Source organism: Colletes latitarsis, chromosome 5, assembly GCF_051014445.1.
Source record: "Colletes latitarsis isolate SP2378_abdomen chromosome 5, iyColLati1, whole genome shotgun sequence".
Lineage (NCBI taxonomy): Eukaryota > Metazoa > Arthropoda > Insecta > Hymenoptera > Colletidae > Colletes > Colletes latitarsis.
This window is the reverse complement of record NC_135138.1, coordinates 23,221,292-23,248,764: the sequence shown is the minus strand read 5'-3', so window position 1 is coordinate 23,248,764 and position 27,473 is coordinate 23,221,292. Positions and strand designations below refer to the sequence as shown.

Below are 27,473 nucleotides of genomic sequence, written 5' to 3'. Positions count from 1 at the left end.
ATTTTTCCCTGGGTTGGTCGAACACCCTGTATAATTTTAATGACACTATTATTCTTACTAAAGCCTTGTTATAATTAACTTCTATCATTATAAATCAATATTTCGATAAGAAAAGGAATATTTTAGAAGAACATATTTACCATGTTTGAATAATGGTTTAAACGGTGAAACGTTTGGAAAACGAAGATTCATATAATAGAGGTTCTACCGTAATTTTCTTTTGTGCTTCAAACTTAAAAAAGGACCACTGTTGTAACTATGTACATAAATTATTCACAGTAAAGCATAATCTGATCCTATAATTCAGACTGTAATTAACATCGAATAAATAACAAATCAAAAGTTATATATTTTTCGCTATTGCAAACTTTTTATGTAAGTTTCAGCAACTTATTCGTGACATTTATCCGATCTAACAATTAAACAGTGACCTGTTCATTCTGAAACATTTTATTCCTCATTTGAAATTCTCGAACGAATTAATAGCTGTTTATCCTTTATTCGTTATTCGAAATTTTGATCTAGACAAGATTTCTGATTACGATTTGTTGAACGGTCCAACAAAGCCAATCCTCTGCACACGGAGATTCGAGGAACGCTCGAATGCGAAGGGAAGAGTATCAAAGCGAATTTCCGAGCGTCGAAACACGGCGTCACAAGGATGCAAAAACAGCAACGAAGCTTCGAGGACTTACCGAGTGTGTCCGTTGCGTGTATCCAACAGATTTACAACAGTTGCGCGTTACACATGCCCACGGGCAAATTCACGAACGAGTTAACAGAGGAAGTCGCGAACAGAAGCGAAGAGACAACGAACGTTAGAACGTGAAAAATCGAAGGACGCGAACCACTCGACGGCTCGTGGTGGACTGATCGACGCGCACGTTTATTAACCGAATGAAACCGAAGCGAGAGGCGAGGACAAGCTTGGAAACGGCGAACGCTGTCGGAGATGGCCGAACGCGTACGATCTCGGCCGAATCGACTGGCGGAACCAGTCGTGGGAGTCGGGAATCGGTGTTTGTAGATTATTCGGTGGAATGAGAAGGAAGCTTGATAGGTGGTGGTACCAGCCACGGTCGAGACAATGGTCCTCTGTCCTCGTCCACTTTCGTTCGCGTTTGCAATTGAGTGCCATTGAAGATGTCCTACGAGGAAGGTCCCCGGATTTCCTTCGTTCGCGATGTCCCATTCACACCCACTTGTTCATGCGAAACCACGCTGAAACGTTAACGAGAATCGTTAGAACCGATGCCGAATAAACACAAGTTGAAATGTGACCAGGTTGTTCGAAGATTGCGAAAATAAATTAATTACAGGAAATTCTCGGTTATGTTTCGACTCGCATATATTCGTTATAGCGAGCACTACAACTTGTTAAATGTTTCTTTAAGTCGTCAATAGATGAGCAATATCGAAGGACCAGTGAAACACGATCGAATCATTTGAGGCAGTGGACCAATTAGAGAATCTTGAAAAATGTTTAAAAGTTTAGATATTCGACATTAGAAATTCAAACAGGAAAATATGTTAAAAATATAAGAAAAACACGAATGTCTATCTTTTCATCGTTAATTTCGAGAGCTATAAAAACAATACTAAATAGAAAAAGTTACTAACAAACAATTTTGTAAGAATATCAAAGTATTCATCAAATTTCATTGTTGAATAAATCTGATAAAAATAACTATATCATTAACAATAGGTTTGCAGACATTAAGTTTGGTATAAAAGTAAAAACGGAATACGATGTTATTCACACAAACCACATTATTTATTAAGAATAAACAATTGTTCGTTCTTTGTTTCTGAATAGTAGTTAAATTAAAAAATAAACTGAAGCATCTGTAGTTTCATGGTAAATTAACCTCTACAAATCTTAATTTTGAATAAACGAAAAAATGTGCACTTCGCGATAATACTATAAGCCAATATACAGGGTGTTTGGCCACCCCTGGGAAAAATTTTAATGAGAGATTCCAGAGGCCAAACTAAGACGAAAATAAAGAATATCAATTTCTTGACTGAGGCTTAGAAAAATATTTTTATAAAGTGTCTCTTTTTATCGAAATAATCGTTCATAGTGGTATGAATTAATTATTACAAGAATTTAGTACGAATAATAGTAACTTTAAAATACGTTAACAATTTAGACATTGAAAAATAAGAATTGCGTGCTATTGAAGAAGGCTACTATTATTTATTTGTTTTTGTTATTTTATCTTCATTATAAAATGAGTAATAACAGAAAACTATTATCCGAAAATCACTTTACCATCCTTCTCTTTTCCTATATTTCCCTTTCTATCGAATAATAGAGGATCTACTATATTTAGAAGGAGACTTCATATTTATAACCAAAATAAATTTTTATTTCTATTCTATTTTATTTCTGTAACGGTTATTGATAATCAGAAAAAAATTCCCACCATACATACAGGATGTTCGGTCACCCCTGGGAAAAATTTTAATGGGAGCTTCTAGAGGCCAAAATAAGACAAAAATCAAGAATATCAATTTCTTGCCTGAGGCTTCGTTAAAAAGTTATTAACAAAATTAAATTAAAAAATTTCAAATCATTCTGAAAAAATTATTTTTGGTTGTGGGGGTCAATTACAATCATTTTTTGTGAATAGACGTACCCCCGAAATCCTACCCACTTTCGAGAAAAAAATTCCTCACCGAAAATGTAATGTGAGGCCAGAAATGCACCCCCGAAATTTCATGCAAATCTTTAAAATGTCATAACTTCTGAACGGATTGAGGAATTTCAATGTTTCAAATGTCAAAGAACGCGTAATTTAGTGAAGAATGTGTAGAAATTCTAAAAATATTCGAAAAGTTGTTCCTTAACCCCGTAAAGTGACAAAGACCCCATAAAAATGGTCCAATTTTCAAACGACCATAATTCCTACAATAGTGAATGGATTTGATTGAACATTTTTTCTAAAGTGAAGCTCATGGGTACCTACAAAAAAATATTAGACAAATTTTCTGTAGGACGTCAAACAAAATTATTAAAAATCAAGAATGAGTTTTTAAGAAAAATCGACGGGGTGTAGGTGCCTAAATTTTTCGGCGACTAAAAGAAAATTTCGTATCGTTCTAAAAAAATTATTTCTAGGTTCTGGGGTCAAATACAACCATTTTTGATGAATAAACATACCCCCGAAATCCTGCGCATTTTCGAGAGAAAAATTCAGTACGGGCTGAACTTTAAACATTAATAACTTTTTAACGAAGCCTCTATCAACAAATTAGTATTCTTGATTTTCGTCTTGTTTTGGTCTCTAGTATCTTCTATTAAAATTTTTCCCATGGGTGGCCGAATACCTCGTATAAAATCATGCAAGTCTATATTATAAGAAGAAGATTCTTCTCCTACGTGGAGTATCTTATTGTTTACTTCGCAGAATATTCTTCAACATCATAGTTAATAATATTTGAGAAGTTGAAAGCTATATGAAAATAGATTTATTATACACGATTATTAAATAGCGTGAATAGTATGACACGAGAAATTATGTAAAATTATTAATATTAATCGTGTAATACCGAAAGCAATAACATGACCGTAAAAGATTGTTTTTTATTGAAAGACTTCTTCAAGACAACATATCAACGTTAACAACTAAAATAGATGATAATAAAATGTAATAGTGCAACTAACTGCGGAAAAACATAGATTAGGTAATAAGTTTTTACTCATTCAGAAATAACTAATTATACTTCATAGTAAGTTAAAAGAATACATGTGGTTGTAAATTACATGTAAGGATGAAACAAAAATTCTTTTCTTGCATACGTATAAATATAGATTCATCGTAATATGCAATATTTACAAAGGTATATTTTTTCTTAAATTATTCAACGTTCATTATTAAGAAAGGGAAAGTAATAACCATGTATTATTTAACTAAAATGTTGATTCAATCGTTGAAGCAGTCAGATTTATAGAACCGGTGAAATATAATAAGTATGATACAGAATTATACAGACAAATTAAATTGCATTAACCATTCTAACAAAGCTTAGAAACTATGCCGCTCAATTCAACTTAAATAATATTAGTACGAACCTGTTGAGATAATTAATTATATTCGATAAGAAAGAGAATAAAATATTTTTTTGTTTTTTATAAAAGTATTGTAGAAACTTCAAAAAGAGAAAAACCTGCTTCCCAATTCATGTTTTCTCACATTGAGTTGAACTATCATATTTTCTAACTACTATGTTCGCATGTCTGGTTCTTCGTTTATACATATCATGTATTTATTTTAGTTCTTAAACTTTTATTCTGAAAAAGGTTCGTACCATTAGTTAAAATGTTAAATAACATATCTTTGTTCTGAATTTCTCTTATAATCAAAAGAAGTCTGATTCTAGGTTTTCATCGAATAAGACAATCTTATTATACAAAATCTAATTATACAAAATATAAATAAAAAAATTAACAAAAGATGAACAAATTTTTTGTTTTAAATCAGAGCTTCCTGGGATTACTGATGCTCTCATCTAAAATGAGAAGACGATTAGAAAAGAGTAGATCGAAATTAATAAATAAGTCAGTGACGAAAATTAGTGGAAATTTATATATTCCAGGATTAAATATCCTGAATAAATTAAGTTTTTAGTGTTATATATTACTTTTCACGTTTAAAAAAAATTTTTCTTTTCCTTATTTTGTTACTGTTTAAAAATTTCTATTCAGTGGAATTTAGTTTGCTACGTTGCAATAATTTTATAATTTTGTTGACTAAGACTTATTTACCTGATAAGGACCTACCACTACTTTGTCTAATTATAAGGCTAAATAATGAATTTATTTTTCATGACTCCATTAAATAATATTAAGTAAAAAAAAAACTTTCATTTTATTAACTGGCGAGATCTGCGCAGCACGTGATCATGGCACACAAAATGAATACTACACTTTATTAATTTGATCATAAAACTTATATTTCTAAATTTACATTTAAACACGTGCCACTCCACTCCAACGTAACCTTATACACAACGTTTCGCGGCAGAATACTCCAAAAGAAGGGAACGCACACCCGGTGATCCCCCGTATTTATACATGTCGGATCCCCACCAGGGATACCAACTGCTGAACTTGCAACTCGTGTTGGGATGCGATGATTTTTATTCCAACAAATTCATTCTACTTTTCTCTGATCATTGTTCCACTTTCTACGGTAACACAAGAAAAATGTAAACTTACGTCAATGTTACATAAAATTTTAGTCGCAGGTTTTACAACCTGCAACATTTATGCGTGCAAGAGTTATACTATCTTGAGGATCGTGCAAGCTTATGTTTGATGTAATAAGAGGAAGATTATTAATTGTGTACATATGAAATGCTGTTTTATTATTGTTGCTCTATTGTTTAAGCATTACCGTTAAGAATATAATGCGTGAATATTGTAACCAAGAAATCCGTTTTATTTCATACCATATACCACATACAGGTGACCTTTGTAGAAGCTACTACACGGAATATCTAAAGAAGGGTTCGAGGCATAAACAGCGTTTATTTTTTACTAAATTACTATTTACAAGTGTCTTTAAACAAATTTTACTTTATTTAGTAAATGTTATATGCACTTTTAACCTACAAACATTCTTTCAATACTTGTAGAACATTACATGTCGGAGAAAAAGAGTTTCAAACAGTCGTGTAATTAAATTGTATTTTGTAATGTTAGTTTTTGATTTCAATATTATCGTGTTATGTTAAACATGCTTAATATTAAAAATATATTCATGATACAAAATTAATCATTAATAAAATAATAAATTATTTATTATAGAAATGACCATTTCTATATATCATTCAAATTAGAGAAATGACCAAATCAAGAATGGAAATTGGAATGGAAAATCTGATTATTTTTATTTTCTCATTAGTAAAATATTCCGAAATTTATATTTTTGACGCAATATTGATGACATTTATCAAAACCACGAAAAAACTTTAAGTAAATGGTTTTTTCTCCTTAATTAACATAAAACTTACAAAATGAAAAAATTATGGTGGGAGAAATAAATTAAAACAATGTTATATTAAACTTTAATATATGATTTTATTCAAGGCAGAGAGTGTGTCTTTACTCAACGAGTGAAACTATGAGAATGAACGTCGTGAACGAAAATTCGTCACGCATTCGTAGACCCTCTTGGGTCCTATCTCACTTAGGCTAAATAGCAACTGTGAACAAAGAACACAGCTGCATCCTCTCGACTCGAAACTTGAGAGTCAAATATGCAAGGTGTTCGGCCATCCCTGGGAAAAATTATAATGGGAGATTCTAAAAGCCAAAATAGGACGAAAATCAAGAATACGAATTTGTTGATTAAAGCTTCGTTAAAAAGTTATTAACGTTTAAAGTTTTGCTCGTACTGAATTTTTTCCCCGAAAATGCGCAGGATTTCGAGGGTATGTCTATTCACTAAAAATGATTGTAATTGACCCCCGCAACCGAAAATAATTTTTTCAGAATTAATTAAAAATTTTTTTTTCGTCGAAAAATTTAGGCACCTCCTACCCCTTGTCGATTTTTCTTAAAAATTCCTTTTTCATTTTTAGTAATTTTGTTTGACGCCCTACAGAAAAGTTGTCTAATACTTTTTTGTAGGTACCCATGACCTCTACTTTGGAAAAAAGTTTCATTGAAATATATTCACAATTGTAGGAGTTATGGCTGTTTGAAAATTGGACCATTTTTATGGGGTTTTTCTCATTTTGCGGGGTCAAGAACCAACTTTTTGAATATTTTTAGAATTTCTACATATTCTTCACCAAAATACGCGTTGTTTGTCGTTTGAAACATTAAAATTCCTCAATCCGTTCAGAAGTTACGACCTTTTAAAGATTTGCATGAAATTTCAAGGGTACATTTCTGGCCTCACATTATATTTTCAGTGAGGAATTTTTTCTCGAAACTGAGTAGGATTTCGGGGGTATGTCTGTTGACCAAAAATGCTTGCAATTGACCCCTGCAACTAAAAATAATTTTTCCAAGACGATTCGAAAGTCTTTTTTTTCACCCAAAACTTTCAGCACCTAATCGAATTTTTTTCTGGAAAGTGGATAGGATTTCGGGGGTATATATAATGACCAAAAATGATTGTAATTGACCCCCGCAACCGAAAATAATTTTTCCTGAACGATTTGAAATTTTTGAATTTAATTGTTAATAATTTTTTAACGAAACCTCTATCAACAAATTGGTATTCTTGATTTTCGTCTTATTTTGGCCTCTAGAATCCCCCATTAAAATTTTTCCCTGTGGTGGCCGAACACCCTGTATATAAGGATATCTGGACGATAATTTTTGTTAATAATTCAACACCAACACATTTTAATGCTTCAAAGATCATTGGTACTTAGATACGGGACAACGATTCGAAAAAGAATAAAGAAAATAAATAATTGGCCTAGCTTGTGGATGTGATAAAAGATAGTAAAATTAAAAATTTTTAATGAAGCGTTTATTAAAATTTCGTTCCTCTGATTCGTGATGATTTGCAAAAATGATAACATTAAATCTACAGAGTGAAGTCAGAGCGATCGGTGATCGTAGATGATTCGACAGAATGGAAAGGGATAGGAGGATGGCGGTACCAGCCACCATCGAGACCGAAGCTATCCATCCTCTTCTCTTGCGCGTCATCGAAAGCGAAGGATAGAGTATTCTTGCGACGAGATCCGTTTAGATCGCAACTAAATACTGAAACTATATTAATATTCGTTCTATTAATTTTTTTTTAAATATATTCTTTCGGGATACAGTTTTAAACATATTTAGAAATACTTTCCATGTAAAAAAATCGTACAGCCACGTGCAACGAATTTTTCAATAAACGATTTTTCAGCAAAAATCATGTATTTTGAGTTCTATACATTTCTATATAGTTTCATAAAAATTGTTTTACAACTACTACCTTTTCATTGAATCACGAGAGTACCATATTTAATAATAAAAGCTATTCGAAAGTGTAAACACTGAGTACAATATCAACAAAATGGTATTCAATTTTAAACCATCTGAATCGATAAAAATCAAACGAAAGTCATGATTTAATAGTTTTTTCTTCTAATTTTTATCAATTTCTTTTACATTAAAGTGTTTGTAATAGTATTGTAACTCGTTTGAACTGTACTCGATACTTCGTAAAATAGAATTTCGGCTTTTTCGCGGTTTAACCCACGATTCAACGTGCAGTGGTACATTAGAAGTTTTTCAGTGAACAGACACGAAAATTGTTCACTTCCGAGGCTTTATGAAACCGAGAGAAATTTAGGACGAGATGTCGCGACAGGATGTTCGTGCTATATTCACGCATGTATGCAACACGCGTCAGTCTATCCAACGAACTCGTCTTTCCTTCTTTGCTGTTAGAAATACGGTGGCCGCTAACGAACGCAACCGTCTACGCGTGAGAAAATAACGCCAAATTACAAAATCGTTGAGCGCGCGTGTATGAAAGCAACCGAGTTGAGTTTCGCGCAACAAGAACGTTAAGTTTTCATGTGAACGCGTAGCGTCGGTCGCACAATGAGAAATTCTCGCTTTTCCCTTGGCGAGGTTCTTACGCGGTGCACTTGTTAAGGCTGACCGAGTTCTGGCCTCGGATCACAGAGAAAAACGACGGTTCTGGTATCGTCGTAGACATTAGTAACAGCGCTATGAATATACCATACAGTTTAATGATTCTAGGAACTGGGCTATCCTTTTTGAGCAAGAACGGAGAAAATTCTTAATGCTAAATATTATCTTCTCGATCATCCAGTATGAATCTTTGAGAGGGATCGGATCACAATAGGGTCAAACACAAATCTAACAAATAAAAAATCCTACTCACTAAAAGCAGCTTCCCATATTAACTTTTTTTGGGTTCGTTATGAAGGGGAGATCTCACCTTTAAATACAGGGTGTTTGGCTTGGAAAAAATTTTAATGGGAGACTTTAGAAGCCAAAATAAAACGAAAATCAAGAATACAGATTTGTTGATTGAGGCTTCGTTGAAAAGTAATTAAAAAATTAAATTAAAAAATTTCATATCGTTCTGGAAAAATTATTTTCGGTTGCGGGGGTCAATTACAATCATTCTTGGTGAATACACATAGCCCTGAAATCCTATCCACTTTTGGGAAACAAAAATTCGTTGCCGAAAATGTAATCTGAAGCCTGAAATGGTTCCTCAAAATTTCATGTGAATCTTTGAAACATCATAACTCCTGAACATATTGGACGATTTTAATGTTTCAAAATGCAAACAACGCACATTTTGGTGAAGAATATGTGGAAATTCAAAAAAAGTTGGAAAAGTTCGTCCTTAACCTCGTAAATTGAGAAAACCCCCATAAAAGTGGTACAATTTTCAAACGACCATAATTCCGATAATAATGAGTGCATTCCATTAAAATTTTTTTGTGAACTAAAGCTCATGTATACCTACAAAAAAGTATTAAACACAATTTCCGCATAGCGTCAAACAAATTTATTAAAAATGAAAAACAAATTTTTAAGAAAAAGTGACAAGGGGGTAGCTGCTGAAATTTTTCGGCGGAAAAACAATTTCAGATCGTTCTGGAAAAATTATTTTCGGTTGCAGGGGTCAATTACAATCATTTTTGGTCATTAGACATACCCTCGAAATCCTGCCTACTTTTGAGAAAAAAATTCAAGAATGTGTGAAATTTCTCAACAAAATTAGTGTCATCACCTGTTTAAAAAATTTTTGAAATAAAGAACCGTTAATCCAGCATATATACAGAGTGTTCGGGCAACCATGGGAAAAATTTTAATGGGAGACTCTAGAAGCCAAAATAAAACGAAAATCAAGGATATAAATTTGTTGATTGAGGCTTCGTTATAAAATTATTAAAAAATTAAATTAAAAAATTTCAAATTATTCACGGAAAAAGTATTTTTGGTTACGGGGCTCAATTACAATCATTTTTGGTGAATACACATGCCCCTGAAATCCTATCCACTTTTGAGAAAAATATTCGGGTAGATATTGAAATTTTTAGACGAAATTAAAAAATTTCAAATCATACTAAAAAAATTATATTTAGTTACAAGGGTAATTACAAGCATTTTTAGTGAATAGACATACTCCAAAATCCTACGCACTTTCGAGAAAAAAAAATTCCTTGCCGAAAATGTAATCTGAAGCCTGAAATTCTTTGAAACATCATAACTCCTGAACATATTGGATGATTTTAATGTTTCAAAACGCAAACAACGCGCATTATGGTGAAGAATATTTGGAAATTCAAAAAAAGTTGGAAAAATTCGTCCTTAACCTCATAAATTGAGAAAACCCCCATAAAAGTGGTACAATTTTCAAACGACCATAATTCCTATAATAATGGGTGCATTTCATTGAAATTTTTTTGTGACGTAAAGCTCATGTATTCCAACAAAAAAGTATTAAACACAACTTCCATACAGCGTCAAACAAATTTATTCAAAATGAAAAACAAAGTTTTAAGAAAACTTGACAAGGTGGCGTTGTATATAAAAAGTATGATAAAAATCTTTTATTTTATATCCAATCAATGACTCGCGAGGTTATACAAAGATGTCATGATGATGTTGGATATGTAGGTTTGGAAAAGACTATCAGCCTAATTATTAAAAGCTATTGGTTTCCAGGCATGCGTGTGAAAGTGAAGGAACACATCGATAATTGCTTCAAATGTTCAACATATTCTGTTTCCACTGGAAAACTTTAAGGTCAATTGCATATCTACGACAAAGGTATTCGACCTTTTGATAGTATTTACGTAGACCATTACGCCCCACTGTAGAAAACGAGTCGAGGTTTTAAGCATATTTTCATTATCATAGATGCCTTCACCAAAGTAATAATGTACCCGGTTAAGTCAACTGCGGTTAAAGAACTTATCTCTTCTTTGAAACAGTACTTTCATCATTTGGGCTCTTGTAAACGAATTATATCTGATAGAGGCTGCTCGTTCACATCTAGTGAATTTTCAGATTTGTTGTCGGAATTAAGAATTGAGCATGTTAAAGTAGCTAGCGTGACACCCAGAGCCAATGGCCAAGTTGAGCAAGTCAACCGATTTCTACGATCGATATTGGCCAAAATGAGTACGAACGAAACCTGGGATCAGGTTTTGATTAAGGCTCAGTTTTCTATAAATAATACATACCACAAAGCTATTGATACCACACCCAGTTCATTACTATTTGGCTGTGAAAAGTATGGTTTCACTGATAATGATTTACGCGACTATTTGCAGTCTATCACTGACACAAAGATAAATCGTGATGAAATTAGAGATAATGCTATTTCACAAAACCGGCGCTTGCAAGATTATAATAAATTTATGTACGACAAAAAGCGTAAAAAACCGCGAATCTATACTGTAAGTGATTATACAGGGTGTTCGGCCACCCCTGGGAAAAATTTTAATAGAGGATTCTAGAGGCCAAAATAAGACAAAAATCAAGAATACCAATTTGTTAATGGAAGCTTCCTTAAAAAGTTAATAACAATTAAATTCAAAAATTTCAAATCGTTCTGGAAAAATTATTTTCGGTTGCGGGGGTCAATTACAATCATTTTTGGTGAATACACATACTTTTGAAATTCTACCCACTTTCGAGAAAAAAATTCAAGTAAGTGCTGAAGGTTTTGGGTGAAAAAAAAGACTCGAATGTTCTTGGAAAAATTATTTTTAGTTGCAGGAGTCAATTGCAAGCATTTTTGGTCAATAGACATACCCCCAAAATTGTTTGGAGGGCAGCTCCCGGTTAGAAGACTCGGAAATGAAAAAGGAATTAACTTATAAATAAGATTTATTAATTACACAAATCACGAATGAATGTTGTAATCGCGGAAAGTAAAACATATCGTCAAAAACGTCGAAGAAACAACTGCAAACTCGTCGTCGCCAAACAGTCGCGCGTCGGTCCCGATGGGGCAACGACAGGGGCGTATGACTCGATTCGGGTCGCCCCCCGATGTGAAATCTTAACAAAAATCCTACTCAGTTTCGAGAAAAAAATTCCTCACCGAAAATATAATTTCTGGCCAGAAATGTCTGCCCGAATTTTTATGCAAATCTTTAAAACGTCATAACTTCTGAACGGATTGGACGATTTTAATGTTTAAAAAAACAAACTACGCGTATTGTGATGGAGAATATGTACAAATCGTAAAAATATTCGAAAAGTTGGTCCTTGACCCCGCAAAATGAGAAAAACCCATAAAAATGGTCCAATTTTCAAACAGCCATAACTCCTACAATTGTGAATATATTTCAATGAAACTTTTTTCTGAAGTAGAGCTCATGAGTACCTACAAAAAAGTATTAGACAACTTTTCTGTAGGGCGTCAAACAAAATTAGTAAAAATCAAAAACGAATTTATAAGAAAAATCGACAAGGTGGGTGCCTAAATTTTTCGATGAAAAAAGAAATTTCAAATCGTTCTGGAAAAATTATTTTCAGTTGCGGGGGTCAATTGCAATCATTTTTGGTGAATAGACATACCCCCGAAATTCTACCCATTTTCTAGAAAAAAATTCGAGAAGGTGTGAAATTTTTCGACGGAAAAAAAAAATTTCAAATCATTTTGGAAAAATTACTTTCGGTTGCAGGAGTCAATTACAATCATTTTTGATGAACAGACATACGATTAGAAATTTTTTTTTTCTTCGAAAAATTTAGACACCTACCCCCTGTCGATTTTTCTTAAAAATTCGTTTGTGATTTTTAATAAATTTGTTTGACGCCCTACAGAAAAGTTGTTTAATACGTTTTTGTAGGTACACATGTGCTCTAATGTAGAAAAAAATTTCAATGAAATATATTCACTATTGTAGGAGTTACGGACATTTGAAAATTGGACCATTTTTATGGGATTTATTGCTAAATAAATACAAGATTTATTATAAACACTGTTTCATTCGCGTCTCGTGCAATTGTTTCATTTTATGAAGATGAAAATTAAAAAGTTTCTTCTGCAGAATAATTGTTTAAAATTATGTGTATACAGGGTGTTCGGCCACACCTGGGAAAAATTTTAATGGGGGGTTTTAGAGACCAAAATAAGACGAAAATCAAGAATACTAATTTGTTGATGGGGGCTTCGTTAAAAAGTTATTAACGTTTAAAGTCCCGCCTACTGCATTTTTTTCTAGAAAGTGGGTAGAATTTCGAGGGTATGTCTATTCACCAAAAATGATTGTAATTGACCCTCGTAACCGAAAATAATTTTTCCAAAACGATTTGAAATTTTTTTTTTCCATCGAATTTAGGCAAGTAATTAGATTTTCGGTAAGGAATTTTTTTCTCGAAAATACATAGAATTTCGAGGGTATGTGTAACGACCAAAAATGATTATAATTCATCCCCGCAACCGAAAATAATTTTTTAGAACGATTTGAAAAATTTTTTTTTTCGCCGAAAAATTTCAGCACCTATCCGATTTTTTTTCTCGAAACTGGGTAGGATTTCGAAGGTATGTGTATTCACCAAAAGTGATTGTAATTGCCCCCTGCAACTGAAAATAATTTTTCGAAAACGATTTGATATTTTTTAATTTAATTGTTACTAACTTTTTAATGAAGCCTCAGTCAAGAAATTGATATTCTTGATTTTCGTCTTATTTTGGCCTCTAGAATCTCCCATTAAAATTTTTCCCAGGAGTGACCGAACACCCTGTATGTTCCAAAGTTCTGAAACTGTGTTTATGTTTCAATATTTGATCAGATGTTTTCAAAAATTAAATCATAAGGCAAGGGATTAATAAAATTTTGTCAAATATCAGAAATCGTGTTCATTCTGTCAACTTTTGATCCTCCATCTCCCACAGTATAGGTGCACCGTGCTCTAAATTCAATTTAGAGTTAGAATTTTCTCTGCTGACGCAAAATTCCGAGAGATTTCGAATTTGAGCGGCAGGAGCATCAATGGCAGATAAACTCGTATCTGGTCAAAGCGTCATCGTTTAGTCTAAATTAGCAGAATTTCAAAAGAACAGACGTAACAACGACGTGACGATATAAAGCAACATCGAATTATTAGATACCATATCGCTGGATAAAATAATAATAATTTTTAATACGAGATTAGTTTGTTTTCCACGCTGCACGTGTGCGTTGCACCAACGTCATCAGCATGAATGCGAACGTGAAAGAAGCAGCAGGTTTTAGATATGATTCAGCATCCACAGAAAACCGGTTTTTTCGCGTATGCCTTCTCGTTCATTATACGATGGAATAACAAAATGACGCGGTTGCACAATTTTTGTTTTGATCCATGTGCTACCGACGAGCATCAATTTCACGCCGGATTCTCGTCTGCAAACATTCGACGAACATGTGGTAACTATTAGGTTGCTCGGAAAGTTCGCTTCAAATATTTTAGACGAATTCAAAACACAATGTTTTATTTAACCCTCTATGGGCCGAATTTGTTTCTAGAATATAAACTTACGAGCCACTTACTTTGATATTTGGTGCTGCCAACCGTCATCAATATTGTTATTAGTAGACTGCGGATCTTTATGCAAATTCGTATTTTTATTAATAGAATTAATGAAATGGGAACTTTATGGAGGGTTGTCTCAACCCCTAAATACAATAATTTGTATCTAACTTGAAACATTTCTTATATTTTGGCATATTAAGTGCATTCTGTAGTTTCTTGAAAATTTAAATTTCCCATAAATGCATAAACATCCGTAGTCTAGTTATTAGTTATCTCAGAAACATTAAATAATCTTGTGAGAAAACTAAAATTATTTAGTAAAATGTCGATATATTAACATGTGACCTGAAAGTTACACGGGCCCATAGAGGGTTAACGTCAATCAAATATGGAGTGTTTTGTTCTATAATTTTAGCCCATCTGTCAGGTAATTGTATAATACGTCTGCTCGAAACATAAGATTCCATACTTCTGAAAAATGAATCCGATTTTTTAGTTTCTCCAAGGATCTGAATTTTTTATCACGAAGACAATTTTATAATGGTAGAAATAAACGTAAATCAGATAAGGCAAAATCGAAACAACACAAAAACAAATTTTTTCGAACGGACGATTACGCAAAAACGTCCGAGACGCGGACAAACTGCAGCTAAATCGAATTTTTTTAAGTAATGAAAACTGCTTAAATGAATTGTAATACTATTTGACAATACATTAAACTACAATAAACAACAGAAGTTAGTAAGGAAAATTGTATAAGAAAACGTTGAATCATAGTTTTAGTTGAATTTTTACTAATTCGAATGGTGTAAAGTATAAACATAATTTGTTAATATGTCCGTTAACACTAGGTTTACGGACACTCGTTGCGCATATTTTTATTATAACTCGCTACGTTGACAGTTGCATTAAAATGCAATTTTTTCTTTTAATTAGAGGATACATCCATATCATTACATCGATTCAATTCAACATAAATTGCTAACAAATAATATTTATGAGTCCTATAACGTTAAGTTTAGAATTTGAATGCGTCAAATTGACGCGTACCGTAAACCTAGTGTTAATCATTAATTTACACATTGAACAAATTTTCCTCAATGTAAACGATACTTTTATGATTCGACAATTAGATGATAACGAATTTTTTATTTTATTTACGTTGCGTCGCAACGTAATGCAGCGTGAAGACATAATTTTAAACCCAGGGCAAAGGAACCCCAGTAGCCGGTACATGCCGATACAAGACCATGAACAATAGCGACATTTGGTCGCCAGAAACCTCTTCAGATTTAGAAATAGTTTACAACCTAGGCCTGTCATCCCTTGCAACGACCACGACTTTCCTTCTCCACAACCCCTTCGTCCCGATTGTCTTTCCACTTTCCTCCTACCTTTTTCTCCAAAATAACCATATCACGACTTTTCCAACATCCAATTACAAAATTGTATCCTCCCACGTCTTTCCATCTCTCAAATCTTCCTACACCAACCAGAATTCCTCCGACTTGTAATTTTAAGGGAAAATAATCATCCGCCAGAGTTCCGTTCCAACCACCGACAACCGAAGTCTCTAGGAAGCGTTCCACCGACTATCTGCCTCATACTATCCAGTGATGACTTGATGGCTAGGCGCGCTGATTGGCCGTAGCGTAATAGCGACGCCTGATCTCACACGCATTGTCATTATTGGCTGAGCCGCTCACAACTACAATTCCATCGCGTGACAAAGGACGCGAACGAAACGTATAGGGATAAAGTAAGATAGGACAAGACTGAGAGGCATTGGCGTAACCGTAAGCTCAAAATACTAGCTGTGAATAGGACAAAAATGTATCTCTCGTTATGGAGACCCTACTACCTCCAGTAGAACCTCTCCAGTGGGAATAAAGCGGCGCGGATACCTTCTCTCCTTGCCCTTGCCCCGTTTAGCTTGTGGGTACCTAGCCAACAAGTCATCACTGGATAGTACACCAACCAGAATTCCTTCGACTTGTAATTTTAAGGGAAAATAATCATCCGCCAGAGTTCCGTTCCAACCACCGACAACCGAAGTCTCTAGAAAGCGCTCCACCGACTAGCTGCCTCGTACTATCCAGTGATGACTTGATGGCTAGGTGCGCTGATTGGCCGTAGCGTAATAGCGACGCCTGCTCTCACATGCATTGCCATTATTGGCTGAGCCGCTCACAACTACAATTCCATCGCGTGACAAAGGACGTGAACGAAACGTATAGGGACAAAGTAGGATAGGATAAGATTGACAAGGAAGGTTTTTCAGGTGGCCGCCTCCGATTGTTTTGAATTTTGGATATGTTTTAAAGGGCCGAAAAATAAGATATACGCATTTTTTTATATCGGCCCGTTTTCATATTTAGGGGGTGAAACGACCCCCTAAAGTTTCAGCTTCAATAGGCTATCTCAAAAACTATCATAGATAGAAGAAAACTTCTTGAGGAAAAGTTTCATGGTTTTTTATACACATGTAAATTCTGGTCATCAATTTTGTAAAAAATAATTTGTTTATAACATTATTTTAAAAGAAATCACAATTTCTATAATAACAAAAAAGAACACAATTTCTTTTCTGAATCCATTGATATATCACATAGTATGTTTGCCTCTTACAATTTTGCGTATTTCAATATTTTATGTGTGTTGCGCACACATGGCGGTCATACCAGATATATAATGTATGGTTAATGTTCATTATAATATCTGGTGTTTACTATGTATACTAGGCACTAGTAAAGTTATTTATAGCTTACAATATTAATAAAAATTACTTTAGTATTTACGTATTAATATGCGATACATACATATGGTAAGAAATATAATTAATATAAATTAATTTCCGGTACTACTAACATCATTGGTGCAATTATATTTCAAATGTATGTATACATAGTATAAATTTATCACCTGAATTTTTTACATAATGTATGAAGTTTATAAAATGATTCCCTTAATATTCTTCGTCGCAGAAGTGATATTCATGAAAAAAATGTTTTAAACAAAATGCTTTTTTACACCAAGAACATCTAACTATCGGTGTTTCACCACAGAGTGCACATTTCATTTGTACACAAACTCCAGTATATGTATCCCCAGACCAATTTTCGTCTATATCATCTTCGTCAACAGCCTCAACCTCACATTCTTTAAATTGATCCAAAAAATCCAATGACCATTCTTCAGAAACTTCAATTTCATTAAATTCAAATATGTTATCGAGCAACATTTTTTGAATGGTTTCCTTGAGTTGTACTTCCTCTCTTGTTAAAGGAGTATCCATTAAATACATTGTTTGAAATGTTGCTAATAGCAAATTAATCACATTCATCGAATTGATAATCATTTTTAATCACTGTATTACAAAATAAATGCTGTGATCACGTCGAACGCTCGGATTTAAGTTTACAACTAACCAATCGTTGAGGTATATACAGGGTGTTCGGCCACCCCTAGGAAAAATTTTAATAAGGAACTCTAGAGGCCAAAATAAGACGAAAATCAAGAATACCAATTTGTTGATGGAGGCTTCGTTAAAAAGTTATTAACAATTAAGTTAAAAAATTTCAAATCGTTCTGGAAAAATTATTTTCGGTTGCAGGGGTTAGTTACAATTATTTTTGGTGAATACACATACCTCCGAAATCTTATCCATTTTCGAGAAAAAAAATCGGGTAGGTACTGAAATTTTTAGGGAAAAGAAAAATTTTTCAAATCGTTCTGGAAAAATTATTTTCAATTGCAGGGGTCAATTACAATCATTTTTGGTCATTATATATACCCCCGAAATCCTACCCACTTTCTAGAAAAAAATTCCAGAAGGTGTAAAATTTTACGATAAAATTAAAAAATTTCAAATCCTTTTGGAAAAATTATTTTCGATTGTGAGGGTCAATTACAATCATTTTTGGTGTATAGACATACCCCCGAAATCCTGCGCATTTTTGAGAAAAAAATTCAGTACAGGCGGAACTTTAAATGTTAATAACTATTTAACGAAGCCTCCATCAACAAATTGGTATTCTTGATTTTCGTCTTATTTTGGCCTCTAGAATCCCCCATTAAAATTTTTCCCAGAGGTGGCCGAGCACCCTGTATAGAGCAGAGCCTCGCAAAAAATAACTCGTAATTTGATACACTGCTATTGTTGAGCGTACAAAAATATAAAATGACGTTCCATACGATATAATGACGATAAAAAAGTGCAGAGTACATGAATGATAGTTTAAAGAATCATATATACATATATGATTAATTGTTTACTGCTTGTTTATTGCGTAATAAGAACCACTTCTTTATGCATCCAGTGATACTATTTTATGGCGTTAATACCCATTTAGAGTCAAATGATATAATAATATCTCATGCTTGGCCGACAGAACTTCCCTGGTCATATGATATACATATGTATAGATTGTAATGTGAGAAAGAAAGAAACAACGTGTAATTGATCATATATATTGTTTGCCAAAAAATATCGCCCCAAGAAAGACATCGACCGCACGTCATATTTGGTATGACAGCCACCCAATGTTTGTGCGCAACACATAAAATATTGAAATACGCAAAATTGTAAGAGGCAAACATACTATGTGATATATCAATGGATTCAGAAAAGAAATTGTGTTTTTTTTTGTTATTATGTAAATTGTGATTTCTTTTAAAATAATGTTATAATAAACAAATTATTTTTTACAAAATTGATGACCAGAATTTACATGTGTATAAAAAACAATGAAACTTTTCCTTAAGAAGTTTTCTTCTATCTATGATAGTTTTTGAGATAGCCTATCATAGCTGAAACTTTAGGGGGTCGTTTCATCTCCTAAATATGAAAACGGGCCGATATAAAAAAATACGTATATCTTATTTTTCGGCCCTTTAAAACATATCCAAAATTCAAAACAATCGGAGGCGGACACCTGAAAAACCTTCCTTGTCAATCTTGTCCTATCCTACTTTGTCCCTATACGTTTCGTTCACGTCCTTTGTCACGCGATGGAATTGTAGTTGTGAGCGGCTCAGCCAATAATGACAATGCGTGTGAGAGCAGGCGTCGCTATTATGCTACGGCCAATCAGCGCACCTAGCTATCAAGTCATCACTGGATAGTACGAGGCAGCTAGTCAGTGGAGCGCTTTCTAGAGAATTCGGTTGGATCAATTTAAAGAATGTGAGGTTGAGGCTGTTGACGAAGATGATGTAGACGAAAATTGGTCTGGGGAGACATATACTGGAGTTTGTGCACAAATGAAATGTGCACTCTGTGGTGAAACACCGATAGTTAGATGTTCTTGGTGTAAAAAAGCATTTTGTTTTAAACATTTTTTTCATGAATATCACTTCTGCGACAAATATTAAGTGAATCATTTTATAAACTTCATACATTATGTAAAAAATTCAGGTGATAAATTTATACTATGTATACATACATTTGAAATATAATTGCACCAATGATGTTAGTAGTACCGGAAATTAATTTATATTAATTATATTTCTTACCATATGTATGTATCGCATATTAATACGTAAATACTAAAGTAATTTTTATTAATATTGTAAGCTATAAATAACTTTACTAGTGCCTAGTATACATAGTAAACACCAGATATTATAATGAACATTAACCATACATTATATATCTGGTATGACCGCCACCCGATGTGTGTGCGCAACACACATAAAATATTGAAATACGCAAAATTGTAAGAGGCAAACATACTATGTGATATATTAATGAATTCAGAAAAGAAATTGTGTTTTTTTTGTTATTATGTAAATTGTGATTTCTTTTAAAATAATGTTATAAACAAATTATTTTTTACAAAATTGATGACCAGAATTTACATGTGTATAAAAAACCATGAAACTTTTCCTTAAGAAGTTTTCTTCTATCTATGATAGTTTTTGAGATAGCCTATTGAAGCTGAAACTTTAGGGGGTCGTTTCACCCCCTAAATATGAAAACGGGCCGATATAAAAAAAATACGTATATCTTATTTTTCAGCCCTTTAAAACATATCCAAAATTCAAAACAATCGGAGGCGGACACCTGAAAAACCTTCCTTGCGTAATCGTAAGCTCAAAATGCTAGCCGTGAATAGGAGAAAAATGTATCTCTCGTGGTTATGGAGACCCTACTACTATGCAGCGTGACGTCAGAGCGAGTCTCTCCAGTGGAAATAAGGCGGCGCGAAGACCTTCTCTCCTTGCCCAACCCCTGTTCAGTTTGTAGGTGTCTAGCCAACAAGTCATCTCTGAATAGTACAGTAGTTTCAATGTGATTCGGTTACAAAGTGTAATCAAACAGTGTATCCGTAATACTCTGACCGAACGATCACCTACGACGTTCAACAATGGTCCTGTACAAACATGTATAAAGCTTATTTTTAAGAATAGCTAATTTCAATTCTCCTTTTAATAGTTACAGCTAAACGAGGAGTCAAGGCCCTAAAGAATAATTACAAAACTTGAAGCAATTAGGAACTCGTACCAGGGACCTGCTGCGTCGTCCTCAACAGCGATTGACGTGTCATAAACCTTCCAACTAGTCGCGCGGTCGATTAACGGCTTTAGTATCTGGGCACGGTCTCCGGTCGGGGGCTGGGAAATTTCCATTTTCGGGGGGGTCCAGTTTGTACCCCGACTAATGGGCGGCAACCTGTATTTGGTGGTTTTCGGAAATCCAACCCCCAACAAGGTTTGTTGGCCGATTAGATAATTTTAGTTATACCTCATTGGCAATTTTAATATTTACGACGAACGTTGGAAGAGCTTGAGCAGATTAGCAACAGAATCATAGCTAGAAATGCTACTGTAGCACTTATTGAATTTGTTGTAAATCATACTAATCGTGACATCTCTTGGTTATGTATGCAAACTTTATATAATGTGTCACGTGACCTCTGAGTCATGTCCGAGTTTCCGATTTCCGGCTCTGTACGGTCCTTTTGCACTTTCGTTTCGACAACCGAGTTGTAAACACAACAGCGACTCTTTGTGTATAGTCTAAACCATGTGTTAAATAAATTCATCACATTAAATCAAAAACAACAGAATTCAATAAACATCAAATACATAACCATTAGTTCCCTTCAAAGGAAGGTGGTCCTTCGAGTTTGTATTAGTCGGCACACATGTGCAAACACAACAATTTCCGAAAGAGCAACACTCGACTACGGATCGAACATATATGTATAGTGCACCTAAATTGTAAATTTTAAGTTCTAAACACTCAATTCTAGATTCAAAATATCAACTACTTGTTAGCGACAGCTTATTTTTAAGGGACGTCGAGGGCAATTAGCTCAACGATATTTCGATTTACGATAGGGACTTGGCCTGCGTGTGGCCCAAGAGGGATGGTCACAAGGATTCAATCCAGATGCCTGTCGATGGCTGGTGACTCGGAGTCACGTAGCTATCGGGCGCCATACGATTGATTGTTTGAAAGGAAACATGGGTATGTTAGGAAAAGGCAAGCGACCTGACGTTGTTTCGCTTTAAAGAATAGGAACTCTGTTCCTCGAGGACCTGGCCACGGAGTGGGGAAGGCGAAGATGCCTTCTGGTAAGAGGACTAAGCTTATCCTCTTGGCACTTACCCCAGAACCGTCGACCAGTACAGTTCATTTATTAGAAAATTTCTAACATACTAAACACTAAGTTTTAGAATTTTAGATGTAACTTTATGAATTGAACAATCAATCTTTCAATCGGGAAAGGAAATTATTAATAAAATAAACACAAGTTTCAATTTTCTTGAAACTTTTCTTGAAATATTTTTAAAATATCAATAAATATTGATATTTTATGAAATTTTGTGTTAAAGGACTAGTAGTGACCAATTACAAAACAAATAAAGAAGTATTATAAATAAAAAAAGAAAAAAAAGTTGTCAACGCTACGCACTGTTCCCAAGCGGTCACCCATCCAAGTACTAAATGCGCCCAACGCCGCTTAACTTCGGTGATCGGACGAGAACCGGTGTTTTCCAGCGTGGTATGAGCGTTGTCGAGAAAAGTGTTTTATGGAAATCGTTTTCAGTTTCAACGGAGCAATACAACTTTTCTATATTATTTCTGTATCACATAATGCATCTAAATTGTAAATTGTAAGTTATAAATACTAAATTCTAGATACAAAATCTCCAATACAAAATACTAAGTTTTAGAATTTTAGATGTAATTTTATGAATTCAACTATCAATCTTTTAATTGGGAGAGGAAATTATTATGAAGTTAAACATAAGTTCATATTTTCATGCCTTCTACTATATTGCTATATATTTATATTTTTTATTACAACTAGCAAATCAGAATTAAAAAGTAATCTTTAATGAAGAATTACTTAAAATTAATAAAAAATAATACATTAACCACATTATAAATAATTCATTAACTATTTTTCCCACATGAATAAATATTGATATTTTATGAAATTTTGTGTTAAAGGACTAGTAGTACCCAATTACAAGACCAATAAAGAAGTATTATAAATAAAAAAAAGAAAAAGAAGTTGCCAACGCTACGCACTGTTCCCAAGCGGTCACCCATCCAAGTACTAAATGCGCCCAACGCCGCTTAACTTCGGTGATCGGACGAGAACCGGTGTTTTCCAGCGTGGTATGAGTGTTGTCGAAAAATGTGTTTTATGGAAATCGTTTTCAGTTTCAATGGAGGAACACATCTATTCTATACTATCTTTATATCATATAATGCATCTAAATTGTAAGTTTTAAGTTATAAGTACTAAATTCTAGATTTTATATATCAAATATTAAAGACTAAGTTTTAGAATTTTAGATTGTTGGTTTTTCTTTTCTAAAGCAGAATATTTTCTTTATGTGACAAAAACCATTGACGCGCATGTTGCGTTTAGCGTTTCGAAATACAAGTCAAGAGGGTGCAACTGTGTCCCTAGCTTGGCTTGTTTAGACAAAGTATAGGACCGATTGGGTCTGAGGTTTCGGGGCGAATTTTTCGTCACTGACCTATTCATTCTGTATGTTCCTTTCAAAGCGTTAAGACGTGCCTTCCTAGAGTTTCCAATAAAAGCTTAGTTAAAAGTTACTCCTTTTATAATTGTTTTTTTTTTATTCCACCACCTATTTCCAATATAAATGTAATTTTATGAATTCAACTTTTGTTGGGAACCGGATAAGAAACGCGTAGACCGTTGGTATATTATAGGTATAATATATTTTGCAGTGGTTTCTGATTTTACTCGGTTACAACAACGAAGTTCTATGATAAGACTAAACGAGGAGTGACGTGACGTGAAGTGATCGTATTCGAATTCATACTGAGAATGAGGAAGTGTCCTGTGTTTTGGCCCCTATATATATATTCTATGTTCTGGTAAATCGATGGGGAAGGGCGAGTCCTTAGCGACGGAGGTGATGGAGGATGATCTTTGCACGAAATTGAACTTTGAACGACTTAGTCAGCCTGCTGCGCTGATTAAGATGTTTTTGCTATTCGGCTATTTGACGGCAGGGTATTGTGACTCAGATAGTAAACAGGGGACTAGACCTCCAACACTTTCAATCTTTTAATCGGGAAAGGAAATTATTATTAAGATAAACACAAGTTTTTGCAAACAACTGGCAAATTAAAATTAAAAAATACTCTCAAAAAAGTAATTATGTAAAATTAACGAACAATAATACATTAACCAAAATTATACATAATTCATTAATTATTCTTCCTACATCAATAAATATTGATATTTTATGAAATTTTGTGTTGATGGAACAGTAGTGACCAATTACAAAACAAATAAAGAAGTATTATAGATAAAAAAAGAAAAAAAAGTTGTCAACGCTACGCACTGTTCCCAAGCGGTCACCCATCCAAGTACTAAATGCGCCCAACGCCGCTTAACTTCGGTGATCGGACGAGAACCGGTGTTTTCCAGCGTGGTATGAGCGTTGTCGAGAAAAGTGTTTTATGGAAATCGTTTTCAGTTTCAACGGAGCAATACAACTTTTCTATATTATTTCTGTATCACATAATGCATCTAAATTGTAAATTGTAAGTTATAAATACTAAATTCTAGATACAAAATCTCCAATACAAAATACTAAGTTTTAGAATTTTAGATGTAATTTTATGAATTCAACTATCAATCTTTTAATCGGGGAAGGAAATTATTATTAAGATAAACACAAGTTTCCATTTGCATGTTCTCTACTATATTGTTATATTTTTATATTTCTTTTACAAATGGCAAATTAAAATTAAAAAATAACCTCAAAAAAGTAATTATGTATGTTTAAAGATTGCATAATGCCGAGCGATTGTCTTCGGCCGCGATTATCATTTAATCCTGTTAGCGTACAATAATCGAGAGATTATCTCTTCGAGAAATTTGTACAGCGAGCAGTGATAGAAAAACGCGGTTATTACTAGTTTTTCTGGCATCGGTAACGGCTCATTACCTTCGATTCGAGTGTGCTAACGGTGTTGATGACGTCAGTACCGTGAGAGAGTAGCGCATAGAGAATTAGACAAAGATAGACTGCCGAAATTTGGACAGCGCCGCGGAACGGCTAATTGGAGCAACGCGGCGACGTTTTCGGCTGTCAATCGACACAGTCCAACAACGACTTCTGCGACAGACACATCGGCTCCCGATCGCGTCCGACCAGAATTCGAACACGACTTGAGAAATAAATTCTTAAGTTATTGGATTGCTTTTTCGAAAATAAAAGGTGCTACGAGCAGATGTTCAGTCTGATGCGGGTCCTCGAATTGACCTCGCACAGCTGAGAATTCAAAAGCTCGGATAAAAGAGTGAGAATTATTTCACTTTTTGCTTGTTAAATGAATCGGGTTCCGATTCGTGCAAAGGCATCTCGAAGTTTCGCTCGGGAAATTCCCAGACAAGCTTCCGATTAAATATTGTTCAATTTGGAGGAATCGAGAATACACCGATAAGGTGCTCGACCTCCCTGGTAATTACAAGGTCGTTTCGAGCGTATAAACGTTTGAGACACAAAGAAGTGGACGAATACCGTTCAAACTTCTTTGGGATTGCTATACGGTTTAGGAGACACCGAAGGGAAGAACCTACGTGGTGAACCTCCAGGTGGGCTCACTGGAGTCAGGTCAACGTCCACCTTGGACGTGTGACATTCGGTCTTCGCCTCCTTATCTCTACAGACCCCGCCGGTGTAACGTTTAGAGGAGCACCAGTGCGGAGAGGTAACGAAGTCGTGGGTCAGGCCCCCACGTAGTTCAAAATACTGCTTCGAATCACATCGAGTGGTGCATTCGTGCAGTGAACAACGTGCTGTCGGGCTTCGCAGTGCAACTCTCGACCAACAAGTCCTCTGTTGGAACGTATAGAGAAGCCGCAGATCGACGGTCGTGCCGTTGCATTGCAGTGCGACTCGACGCACAGATTCAGTGAGCATACTCGCGGGAGCAGTGCATTTGGAGACTTACAACCTCCACGTGCATCCCCGTCCATTGAGCAATCGACCTAATCGGCAAAGAAAAGAAGTTTAATTCTTTTCACGCCAATAAATAAAATGCAGTCCACTAGCGAGTTCGTAATTTACGAACGAGCGAAATTCTCCGCTCCTGTAAATTCGAATAACGAGCCAGGAGCGTGAGGACACAAGCGCGGCGAATATACGTGTAACGTATTTACGTGTCTAACACATAGCCGTGTTTTTCTGTTCATAGGAATCCTGGCCTACCTCAACCAAGAGGCAAGTTCGTCGACCGGGCCGAGGCAGGAGCCAGAACCTCCGAACTTAATTTCTAATTTTTCTATTGATTTATGATTTTCGGAGAATTTCTTTATTGTTTATTTTTTTTATTATTAGAAATAAACGTTTTTGTTGTTTAAAAGAAAATCATAAGTGCCTGAATTCACTTCCCACAATAAGAAATCCGATCCCTCTATCCGGACCTCGTCGTTAAAAGCATCAGCTTTTTAACAATGTAAAATTAACGAACAATAATACATTAACCAAAATTGTAAATAATTCATTAATTATTCTTCCTACATCAATAAATATTGATATTTCATGAAATCTTGTGTTAAAGGATTAGTAGTACCCAATTACAAAACCAATAAAGAAGTATTATAAATAAAAAAAGAAAAGAAATTGTCAACGCTACGCACTGTTCCCAAGCGGTCACCCATCCAAGTACTAAATGCGCCCAACGCCGCTTAACTTCGGTGATCGGACGAGAACCGGTGTTTTCCAGCGTGGTATGAGCGTTGTCGAGAAAAGTGTTTTATAGAAATCGTTATCAGGTTCAACGGAGCATTACAACTTTTCTATACTATTTCTATATCATATAATGCATCTAAGTTGTAAATTTTAAGTTATAAATACTAAATTCTAGATTCAAAATCTCCAATACAAAATACTAAGTTTTAACTGTCAAACTATTGCGTATTTTAGCTGTAATTTTATGAATTCAACTATCAATCTTTTAATGGGGAAAGGAAATTATTATGAAGTTAAACATACGTTTATATTTTCATGCCTTCTACTATATTGCTATATTTTTATATCTTTTATTAAAACTGGCAAATCAGAATTAACAAGTAATCTATAATGAAGAATTATTTAAAATTAATAAAAAATAATACATTAACCACATAATAAATAATTCATTAACTATTTTTCCCACATTAATAAATATTGATATTTTATGAAATTTTGTGTTAATGGACTAGTAGTATCCAATTACAAAACAAATAAAGAAGTATTATAAATAAAAAAAGAAAAGAAATTTGCCAACGCTACGCACTGTTCCCAAGCGGTCACCCATCCAATTACTAAATGCGCCCAACGCTGCTTAACTTCGGTGATCGGATGAGAACCGGTGTTTACCAGCGTGGTATGAGCGTTGTCGAGAAAAGTGTTTTATGGAAATCGTTTTCAATATCAACGGAGGAATACAACTTTTCTGTACTATTTATTTGTTGTTGATCTTGAGTAGTGAAGAAGCAATGAA

The 27,473-nt window shown here is 34.2% G+C and overlaps 1 protein-coding gene and 5 non-coding genes across 7 annotated transcripts in view; all 6 read right to left on the bottom strand.

The window, feature by feature from the left end:
• LOC143342150 (PTB domain-containing engulfment adapter protein 1) overlaps positions 1 to 27,473 on the bottom strand; it is a 195,460-nt gene that overhangs the window by 110,073 nt on the left and 57,914 nt on the right. The window contains exon 1 of one of the 2 annotated variants that reach the window (XM_076765727.1): positions 696 to 898. The exons of the other annotated variant lie outside the window; for it this stretch is intronic. The gene's annotated coding sequence lies outside the window, so the exon portion shown is untranslated. Of the gene's footprint in view, positions 1 to 695; positions 899 to 27,473 lie in introns of those variants that run through there. 2 annotated transcript variants of the gene reach the window in all.
• LOC143342264 (5S ribosomal RNA) lies at positions 22,386 to 22,505 on the bottom strand. Its single transcript, XR_013079763.1, has one exon. It is a non-coding gene; the product is annotated as a 5S ribosomal RNA (ribosomal RNA).
• On the bottom strand, positions 23,009 to 23,128 carry LOC143342269 (5S ribosomal RNA). Its single transcript, XR_013079768.1, has one exon. It is a non-coding gene; the product is annotated as a 5S ribosomal RNA (ribosomal RNA).
• Positions 24,307 to 24,426, bottom strand: LOC143342262 (5S ribosomal RNA). The gene has a single exon (XR_013079762.1). It is a non-coding gene; the product is annotated as a 5S ribosomal RNA (ribosomal RNA).
• Positions 26,613 to 26,732, bottom strand: LOC143342280 (5S ribosomal RNA). The gene has a single exon (XR_013079777.1). It is a non-coding gene; the product is annotated as a 5S ribosomal RNA (ribosomal RNA).
• LOC143342268 (5S ribosomal RNA) lies at positions 27,251 to 27,370 on the bottom strand. The gene has a single exon (XR_013079767.1). It is a non-coding gene; the product is annotated as a 5S ribosomal RNA (ribosomal RNA).